The sequence below is a fragment of the Corvus brachyrhynchos genome, unplaced genomic scaffold (genome assembly GCF_000691975.1).
Source record: "Corvus brachyrhynchos isolate BGI_N302 unplaced genomic scaffold, ASM69197v1 scaffold646, whole genome shotgun sequence".
Taxonomy (NCBI): Eukaryota; Metazoa; Chordata; class Aves; order Passeriformes; family Corvidae; genus Corvus; species Corvus brachyrhynchos.
In genome coordinates, this window is record NW_008238401.1 from 197,062 (window position 1) to 206,485 (window position 9,424).

Genomic DNA, 9,424 nt, shown 5'->3' on the forward strand with positions numbered 1-9,424 from the left:
TCAGAATTCTACTTTGAAATTGTGGTATATTGAAAAGATGTATCATATTCTTTTAGCGATAGTAATGCCTTAAAGAACCTGGTAATAAAACAACACACTTTCGAGATAATATTGGTATAGGAGGTAATATAAAGGCTGGTCTTTATTGGAGGCCTCCAGGGGCAGATATGGAAAATGTCCACAAAATGCCCACCCCCCCACAGGGTGAATACAGTTTTATAAGTTTAGCAAATAAGTGTAATTGACAAAAATCACCAGTTAGAGGCATAAGTGGTAAGGCAATTTCCCCCGGTTCAAGCCTCTCTGAATCCTGGTCCCCCCACCCCCCCAGCCTTTTTAGGGACTAAACACTGTTGATGAAAATGTGTCTCAAAGAGCTGGTTTGGACCTTGGTTCCCAGGCAGAACCAAGATAGCACAGGGGCCTTGTACCCCCACAGGGCTTGGAGCTCTGGAATATGTTTTGTCTTTCTGCCTAGGAAAAAGGCAGGGAAAAGTACTGGGACTACAAATACAATAATAGGCTACAAATACATGTGTAAAGAATACGGAGAATACATAAAAAAAAAAAGGCAAAAATCAATTTGGCATCAATAGAAATCAGAAAAGGAAGAGGCTCAATAATTTCCCTGGTCATATCACTTTGTTGTTTAACCACACATTATACGTTATTCATTATAGAGGGATTCCTTATGGAACAGGGGCATATGATACCCCTGGAAAGACTGGGTAACCCAGGGTTGCTGAGGAAAACTGGCCCCTGCCTGCAGGCAGGCCTGGAAAGCACCTGGCTGCAGGCAGCCCTGAGAGTCCTTGGCAAAGTTATACACTGGCCGGCTCCCCCGCTGATTAGAGGCTGTCTAGAGGGACTGGGCGTGAATTTTTGCAAAAGTAGATATAAGTTGGCATAGTTGAACAATAACGGGAGAACGATGCTTAATCGAATTGGTGTACGTGTCATTTATCCGGCCAGCTCTCCAGACTCAGTCCCTATCAATTCAGAAAAAGAATTTCGGTGTTAAAGGAAAGCTGTCACATTTCTAGGCTGAAAACACAGATTGATCATGGTTTTGTCTCTGGGAAAATTGTCAAATCCTTTTTTAGAACTGGAATGTAGTAATAATAGTACTTTGTAAATAGTGATTTTGGTAAGGACATTGATTTTCATATACAGGTGCATTTTGGTTTTTAAAAGCACAGCCATGTAAGTGTACATCTGAAAATAAACATATTTCGGTTTTCTATACCTGATGCTCCTGCAGAGTACTAGCCCATATATTGGAGCACTACTAAATCAATGTAGGTATTAGTTATATGCTCCTGGACATAAATCAACTTACAAGAATTTTGAGGAGTGTCTTTTCAAAGCTGAGACTGTATGTATCCTGACTTCTAAAACTTGAATTATAAAGAGGTGTTAGGAATGAAAGAACATTAAGCTTAATACTATTGAAATATGCTTTCTATTACAGTCCCTCAATTGTTTTGGATAGTGAATTTGCAAGATCTTGTGTATATTTTCCTTCTTGTCAATAATCATTAAATGAAACTGCATGAAAAAGAACTCTTTTTCTTATATTTCTATCAGATTTTTTGTTGAATAGCAGGTATTCAGAAATAATGAGCAGCTTTTTAAGCTTTTATACAAGTTTGATAAATGTGTCAGCAGTGAAAATGTGTAGATTTCAAAAAGTATACATAAACAGAAATTTGAGAATATGTTTACAATTGGTACAGGAAATTATTTTTTGTGTGCATTTAAGTAATACTTAAAGCATAACAATTAGAAAATGTCTACTTTTTTAATAAATAGTTTCACAAGTAGTTAATTAGGAATCAATGTTATATTGACTCTGATAGAAGTGGATGGAATTTCATGAGTATTTGTCTAATCAGCAGAAAACCTTCTCTGTACTGAGTACAGTGGGTTAATATTTAATCTAATATTATTGTTGTGTATCAATTTTCCTTTTTTTTTTAAAATTTTTCTACGTGTCTCCTTTAGTAAGATAACAGTCAGACTAAAAAAAGAAAAGTAAATATGAAAAAGCCCCAAATGACCTCGTGTTAATCACTGAGACAGAAAAGCTAAGAAATGGATACCCATCAAGCCACCGAAAAAATAAAGTATGATACTGTATTGGAAAAGATAAAATCAGAGTTCACATGAAACACAGTTTTATTCAGGAAAAAATCTGAACCATTCACCATAGGAATTAATTTAGGGCAGCACTATCTGTGTGAAGTTTACTACAGCTATATGGACTTGGGGTTTTCAAAAATCAGGCCTAGATTTGTGTGTGTATATACAGAGCTGTACCTGCATGAGTGAAATAATGCACACTTGTTACAAATGATTAACTGAAATGCCCTTTTTTTGTTACATGTACACCAGTATGAAGAATGCAAGAAACCCTTCTTATGCCTGCAACATAGCAACTCTGAATAATATACAAGTGTGCATCCTGTCATCTGGCTTCTCCAGTGAGAAAAATTTCGCCATTGGTACCTTTTGTTTCTCCTGATCTTTGAATTAATCTAGCAGTCTTGAGACTGTACATCTGTATGTAATACACAAGCTAAGACTTTCCCTTAACTACAGTATTCTGTATGAAGAATAATGAAATAATTGCACTAGCCCATTTAATACCTGTGATGTATCAGTTAAAGAATAAAATCCCCAGGAATATAAATACTACTTATTCTGCATGGCACCAGAGAATAAAATTGCTTACTTGTCCTTTGGGAAACATTAAACAATTTTAAATAAACACACTAGTCCAATCTTACTAAAGAAGTAACATTTAGATGCAAATTATTGACAGGTTTCCTTCAGTTCCCTAGAGGGCACGTTCTTCACTATGACAAACAACAATCTTTGCTGTCAGTGGCCCTCAGGAAGACTTCTGTGAGTAAAACCATGAATAAAACCATGAGCTTTTGTCTAACTTGTTGTCATACCCCTTAAAAATTTTTTGTGAAGGAGTTTTCAGGTACTGAAAGTAAGCTTATCTGGCATGATGCAGCACAAATTAATTTTGTGTAGTAAAGCCTTCCTTCAACAAGGAGTGTAGTGTTTTATCTGCCCTTTCTTAGGAGTAACCCTGAAAGGATTGTATCTATTCAGTATATGTGAGAATGTCAATTAATAAAAGAGTAACTGTTTCAAAAATTTTGGAAGCATTATTCCTAAAAATAGTGATTTCAACCTTTTCAACTGTTCCTTCTAAAAGGAACTTAAAGTGGGGAAAATATTTGGAATTGGGCATGTGACAGCCTGGAATGCAGTTAAGCTGTGGAATACAAAGAAATCTTAGTAGGTAGATTTTTTTCCCCTTGTGCAAATTATGTGAGGGTTAAATGAAAAATATTTCTATTTTTGTACAGATTTATGGCTTTGGATAAGTACTAGGTGATGAATTGTGTTATTTTCCAGCATTCTTCCCCCTCTTTACTCCTTTATTAACTATTACTGGTTTGTTACAGAGGTTAAAAGAAAATGCTATGTCTATGCTCCTCATGCTGTTTTGTTTTAAAATCAGATCACATAAAATATGCATGTTTTATAGATTAACTAATTTGGCTTTAATGTAGTTAGTAATGCAGAAGTAATTTCTGTATGTTAGAAATGATTATTCTAGAATAATTAATCTTATATCGGAATTGGAAGTGTTCTTTCTTCCCTTCCTTTCTTTCTTTCTCTCTTCCTTTCTTTCTCTCTTTCTTTCTTTCTTTCTTTCTTTCTCTTTCTTTCTTTCTCTCTTTCTTTTTCTCTTTCTTTCTCTCTTTCTTTCTCTCTTTCTTTCTTTCTCTCTTTCTCGCTTTCTTTCTTTCTTTCTTTCTCTCTTCTTTCTTTCTCTCTTTCTCTTTCTTTTTCTTTTTCTTTCTTTCTCTCTTTCTTTCTTTCTTTCTTTCTTTCTTTCTTTCTTTTTCTTTCTTTCTTTCTTTCTCTCTTTCTCTCTCTCTTTCTTTCTTCTTTCTTTCTTTCTTTCTTTCTTTCTTTCTTTCTTTCTTTCTTTCTTTCTTTCTCTCATTCTTTCTTTCTTTCAGCTAGAAAAATCAAAGCTCCATTTTTCCCCATTGAAACAGGAAAAAAAGCAGTAGCTTTTTAGAGGTTTGGTTCGTTTTGAATCAGTGGTGGGACTATATTGGGAGATTTCTTTTGAATGAATTCTCTATTTTCCAAATTGAGAAAAAACAAAGAAATGTTAATTCTTACATTCTGGTTTTAATAAAAGCAGGGAGTTTTATTTATTTTTGTTTTCTGTCCACTACCATCACTGGTTTAATGCCTGGGTGCCAGCTGAGTTTCTTTCAGCCCTGCACTGGTCTCACCTGCAGCAGTGGGCTCACAACTGTGTGCAGTGTCGGTTTGCTGCAGAATGTGGTAATTATGGACAATTCATAAGATGGAGATTTATCTGCATTTTTTCTGGCTTTTGTACCACTGTAGTTTGAATAATTATCCCAGTCCCCGTTCTTAGGTACCTGATGAGAAAGCTGTAAGGCTGTTTTGGACTAAGCCAGGATGGCTGCTTTCCCTCTAGGAGTTATTTGGAGAATAACACCTATAATTTGGCTGTAGGTATGCCTTGGATCCCTGTTAGATTGCCACAGCAATCTCTGTGCTTCGCAGGTTCTGATTCCACTCCAAGTGAGAAATCACAGAATTATAGAATGGCCTGGGTGGGAAGGCACCTCAAAGCTCATCCCATTCCACAAGCCTGCCATGGGCGGGGACACCTCCCACTATCCCATGGTGCTCCAAACCCCGTCCAAGGTGGCCTTGGACACTTCCAGAGATGGGGCAGCCACAGCTCCTCTGGGCAACCTGTGCCAGGGCCTCCCCACCCTCACAGGGAACAAGTTCTTCCTAGTATCTAACCTAAACCTACTCTCTTTCAGGTTGAAGGCATTTCCCACTTATCCTGTCACTACGTGCTGTTGTAAATAGTCTTTCTCTATCGTAGGCTCCCTTCAGGTACTGGAAAGCCACAGGTCTATTTCCAACGGGATCCTTTCCCAATGCTCCTGGGTTAGGGGCTGACCTGGTACTGCTGGACACTGCTCGGAGCAGGGTTTATTTGCTCTGCACAGGTACCGCCTGTGGGCTTGGCCCCACGGAAGGGGTAACTGGGAGCAGCACCACTTCTACCGTTCTTACCAGCTCTCTAAGAACTACCCAAACCACTTTTTCTGGTTATTTAGCTTGTATGAACACACATTTGGTTCGACACTGTGCCGGTGTGTGTGCACAGGTCATGAAGCACATGGCAGAGTGTGCATGTGTATATCGTGGTTTAATTTTTCATCATTATAGATGATTGCAGAGTCTAACTGAGACCCGATCTTCCCTTTGTATCCTGTGCCATGAACCTCGGCCAATCGAGGCACTGCAGGATAAGGCAGGGCTGAAGCCTGGCCGTCGGCAGTTTCGCCTAAGTGTCTGAAAGGCCGACATTCATGCATTTTATTCCGCTCCCTACGTGCGTTGTGCCAAAACCAGCTGCAGTTGGCAGTCCCGCACGGGACAGAGCCGCGGCCGCAGCTCCGGAGCCGCAGCGGCGGGGCCGGCAGGGCAGAGGAAGGCGCAGAGCACGGCCCGGGCCGCGCTTGGAGCTCTATTAATGCTGCATTGCGAAGCCGCTCAACGCGCGGCGCCGTGGCTTAGTTGGTTAAAGCGCCTGTCTAGTAAACAGGAGATCCTGGGTTCGAATCCCAGCGGTGCCTGCGCCAGTGGCGTGGCTTTTTTCTATCCCGAGCGCTGTTTTACCGCCGCCGCGCGGGGACCGGCCCGGGATGTGGCTGAGGCTCCGCTGCGGCGGGGGGGAAACAAATCCGGTGGGTGCGCGTGTGGGTGTGTACATAAATACATAAACACATAGATACGTACGTACGAAAATATCTGGCAGTCGCAAATTCAGGCTGTCTCCTATGTGCTTTACGGGGGAGCTTTTCTCCAAACTTAAGAGTATTTACACAAAGTCAGGAAATGCCTCTCACAATTTTTTCTTCTTATTGCCACATCTTCAATAGCCCCTAGGGTAAACAAAGCTATTATTGCCTTTTTTTCTTCCTGCTATAGCTGGAGTGCCTGCTGACTCAGGGTTTGCTGCTGAGGTTTTTTATTGCCCATCAGCACTGAGACCTGCCTTTTACCTCTTACCTGCTACTGTCACGTTAAGTCTGGCTTTTCCAAGTGAAAGTTGCAATAAGCACTCTGTGCTACCATGTCATTAGTGACACAGCAGAGGGACAAAGGGTTTTCCTAGAAATCTTGAAAAATCAAAGGCCAGACCTTGCTCTGTTAGGCTTGGGAATTAGGTTCAGTGAAAATATTCCAAATTTGTGTTACTTTAAAGAAAGGCAGAATTCATCCCCAAACCTAAAGATAAAAGGCTTAGAATCCATTAATATGACTTCCAGCCTAGCAACCATATCCTCAGGTGCTTTTTTTGCACTCACACAGCAGTGATGGGAGTAAGTGGATTGTCAGCCACATTTGGGGGTCAGGTTTTCAGGATTCAGATCAGCACCCAAATCACAGTTGTCAGTCGCCTCAAATGTAATGTATAAGGCTTAATGTCTAGGATGAACACTTTGGTTATAATGTTTACCTGCAGGAATATTTCTTTGAGTAGCACTTACTGTAAAAATGCAGGCTAGATACTATTTTATATGTCATACATATAAGTAAACCATAATTACAAACTGTGATATATTTAAAAAAAACCAGAAGTATCTTGGGATTAACCTCCCATAGATTGACGTTATCTAAATGAAAACAAGAAGAACTAGACAACTGGAAAATGCAAGTTAAGGAAGATTTGGGAGACGAAGCTGCAGTGTATGCAGCCAGTGAAACAAACTTGTTCTCAGCTCTTGCACAGGAGAGCGATAACTTAGGCATCCTTTACTTTGAATATTTGTACCTGCTGTTACTCTGCTAGTTTCCAGCTAGGTTCTGTTCTTTGGCTTGTAGATGAGAACTACCAATGTTAAGGAGTTCTAGGCATTTGTATCAAAATTGTTAATTTTCTTTTTTGATGCGAATGGCATGATGACCCAGCCAAGATGGTACCGGAAGGGGCTTGTCACTTTCTGCTTTAACACAAGCACCCTAAAAAAAGACTGAAAACTTGAACTTGACTCCCTTGAGGGAGATCTTGACAAATTACGGTAATGAGAGAGATGGAGAATCCCCAACCATGTGAAGTTTAACACAGGCAAGTGCTGGATTCTGCACCTGGGAGGGGGCACCCCTGGCTGCGTGGATGGACTGGGAATGAGAGGCTGGAGAGCAGCTGTGGGAAGGGACCTGGGGGTCCTGGTCGATGGCCAGTTGGATCTGAGTCAGCAGTGCCCTGGCAGCCAGGAGGGACATCCCTGTCCTGGGGGCATCAGGCCCAGCATCACCAGCCACAGCATAAGAGAGACATTAAGCCATTGAAGAGTGTGCAAAGGAGATTTCTCCCCCAATGGGTGGTCAGGCACTCGAACAGCCTTCCCAGGAAAATGGTCTGTCATAGATCAAGAAGTGTTTCGACAATCCCCTCAGGCACAGGGTGGGATTCTTGGGGTGTCTGTGCAGTACCAAGAGTTGGAGTCAATGATCTTGATGGGTTCCTTCCAACTCGGCATATTCTATGATTCTATGAAAATGTTTGAGGAAGAAGGGCATGATCAGAATCTGAATTGGTTCATGAACACAGACCTGATTTGTCTGGATTTTGCAAAACTCTGTTTTTATACATTAGTCAGAAATATGGAGCCCCAGCTTCTGTAAAGCCCCACATCCTAAAATCCCCAGATTTCAAGGATGATCTGTATACTTACACAGAAAGTAATCCTATAAGACAATATTGATGCATATTGAGTGAGCTGAGGCATATTTTTTTTGCCTAGATTGAAGGATATCTAAAAACATCATACAGTTGCTTGTTTTGGCTCAACCTTGGACATTTTAAATATATATTTATGAAATCCCTTCATCTGAGCACTGAGCTTTTTCTGACTGCCCAGAGTGTGTGGTTGAAGGGCCTGCTGGGCTGGGCAATTTGCTGTATTTCTTATTTAGCTATCAACACTAATAAGAAATGTGACACTCACTTCAGTATGCCTGTTCTGCTGACAGTAACATCTAAGTGTGTAGTTATTTCCAAGATTTGTTACCAGTCTTTTCCTTGGAGGGGAAAAGTCAACCTAAACAGGTGTAAGTCCATCTGCTTTCTTCATTCACTTTTTCTGATGTTTTACATTACCTTTGTGCAAATTGTGAGTTGGAAGGGTAAGTGCTGCCTAACGAATGGCAAAATTCAATTGTCTCCAAAAAGGTTGGTTTGAGTATCCTGAAATGGAAAATATGGGCAGATTTCAATTTGCAAATGGAAATGGTGTTTATGGTTGTTGAACTCGGTCTTGATTTTGGCTGAGCACTACATCACTCGTTTTCCTTGCCAAAGTAGGCAACTGGACTATTCAGTGAGCCCAGCCAACTTCAGTGAAACTATTCCCTGACAACTTTTTTTTCCTCCCCCAGGATTAAGGCTTCTGGTGTCCTCCTTCTGTTACAGGTAATATTTAGTTCCTAAGATAAGCGTAGAGGGAAAAATCCAAGGAAAATACTCACCAATGGGATTGTGTAAAGTGCTTTAATGCATATGATCAAAAAACCCTCTGTTAAAGCATCAAAATACTACTTATGCCAAAAAGATTCTGTATTATTTATCATTTGAGTTTCTACAAAGTTTTTAAAGGTAGTTTAAAACTGCTAAACAAATCACTAACTTAAGCTAAATGTGTATGTTGAGTGTATATGGGGATTTTTTTTTCTTTTGCATTTATATGTGGGAACAGACCAGATGAAGGCTGCTTAAATCTAAAGTAGGATGGTTGTAACAAATTTGTGAATATTGTTTAAATTGCATTAAAGCTTATATGTGGTGTGCCAGCTAGCAGTCAGTAACAGCTGTCTTTGCACAAATATTTGGTTTTTTATTTTTAATGGGAGCTGAATAAGCTTCCTTCTCTCACTCCTCACCCAAATGCTATGTCATCACATCAATACCCAGTGAGGTAATTGCACTCTCTATATAATTATATTATCAACTGCTCTAAAATACAATATGTTGTGCTTATAGGCCCCCTGGCCCTTATGCTACTGGTATTTGCAAGGTTATATTTGAAAATCCATATATACTCAACTGTGATCTATTTAATTTCCAATGAGCAAGAGCACCTGGTCAGAGTAGCCCTGTGCATCAAGAAACCTGTCCTTGCCCCTCAGCTGCCCTTTGGCTCTGCACACACTGCTCTTAACTTTTCATCTCTTCTGCAATCTGCAAAATTATAATAATACCTACTGCTCTCATAGAGTTGCTGGGAGAGTTAATGAATGTAGTATGAAGCACTCTGAGCTTTCAGAT

At 40.1% G+C, this 9,424-nt stretch overlaps 1 non-coding gene across 1 annotated transcript; it reads left to right on the forward strand.

Annotated features, from left to right (window-relative positions):
* Positions 1-5,655: 5,655 nt before the first annotated feature.
* Positions 5,656-5,729, forward strand: TRNAT-AGU. The gene has a single exon. It is a non-coding gene; the product is annotated as a tRNA-Thr (tRNA).
* Positions 5,730-9,424: the final 3,695 nt, after the last annotated feature.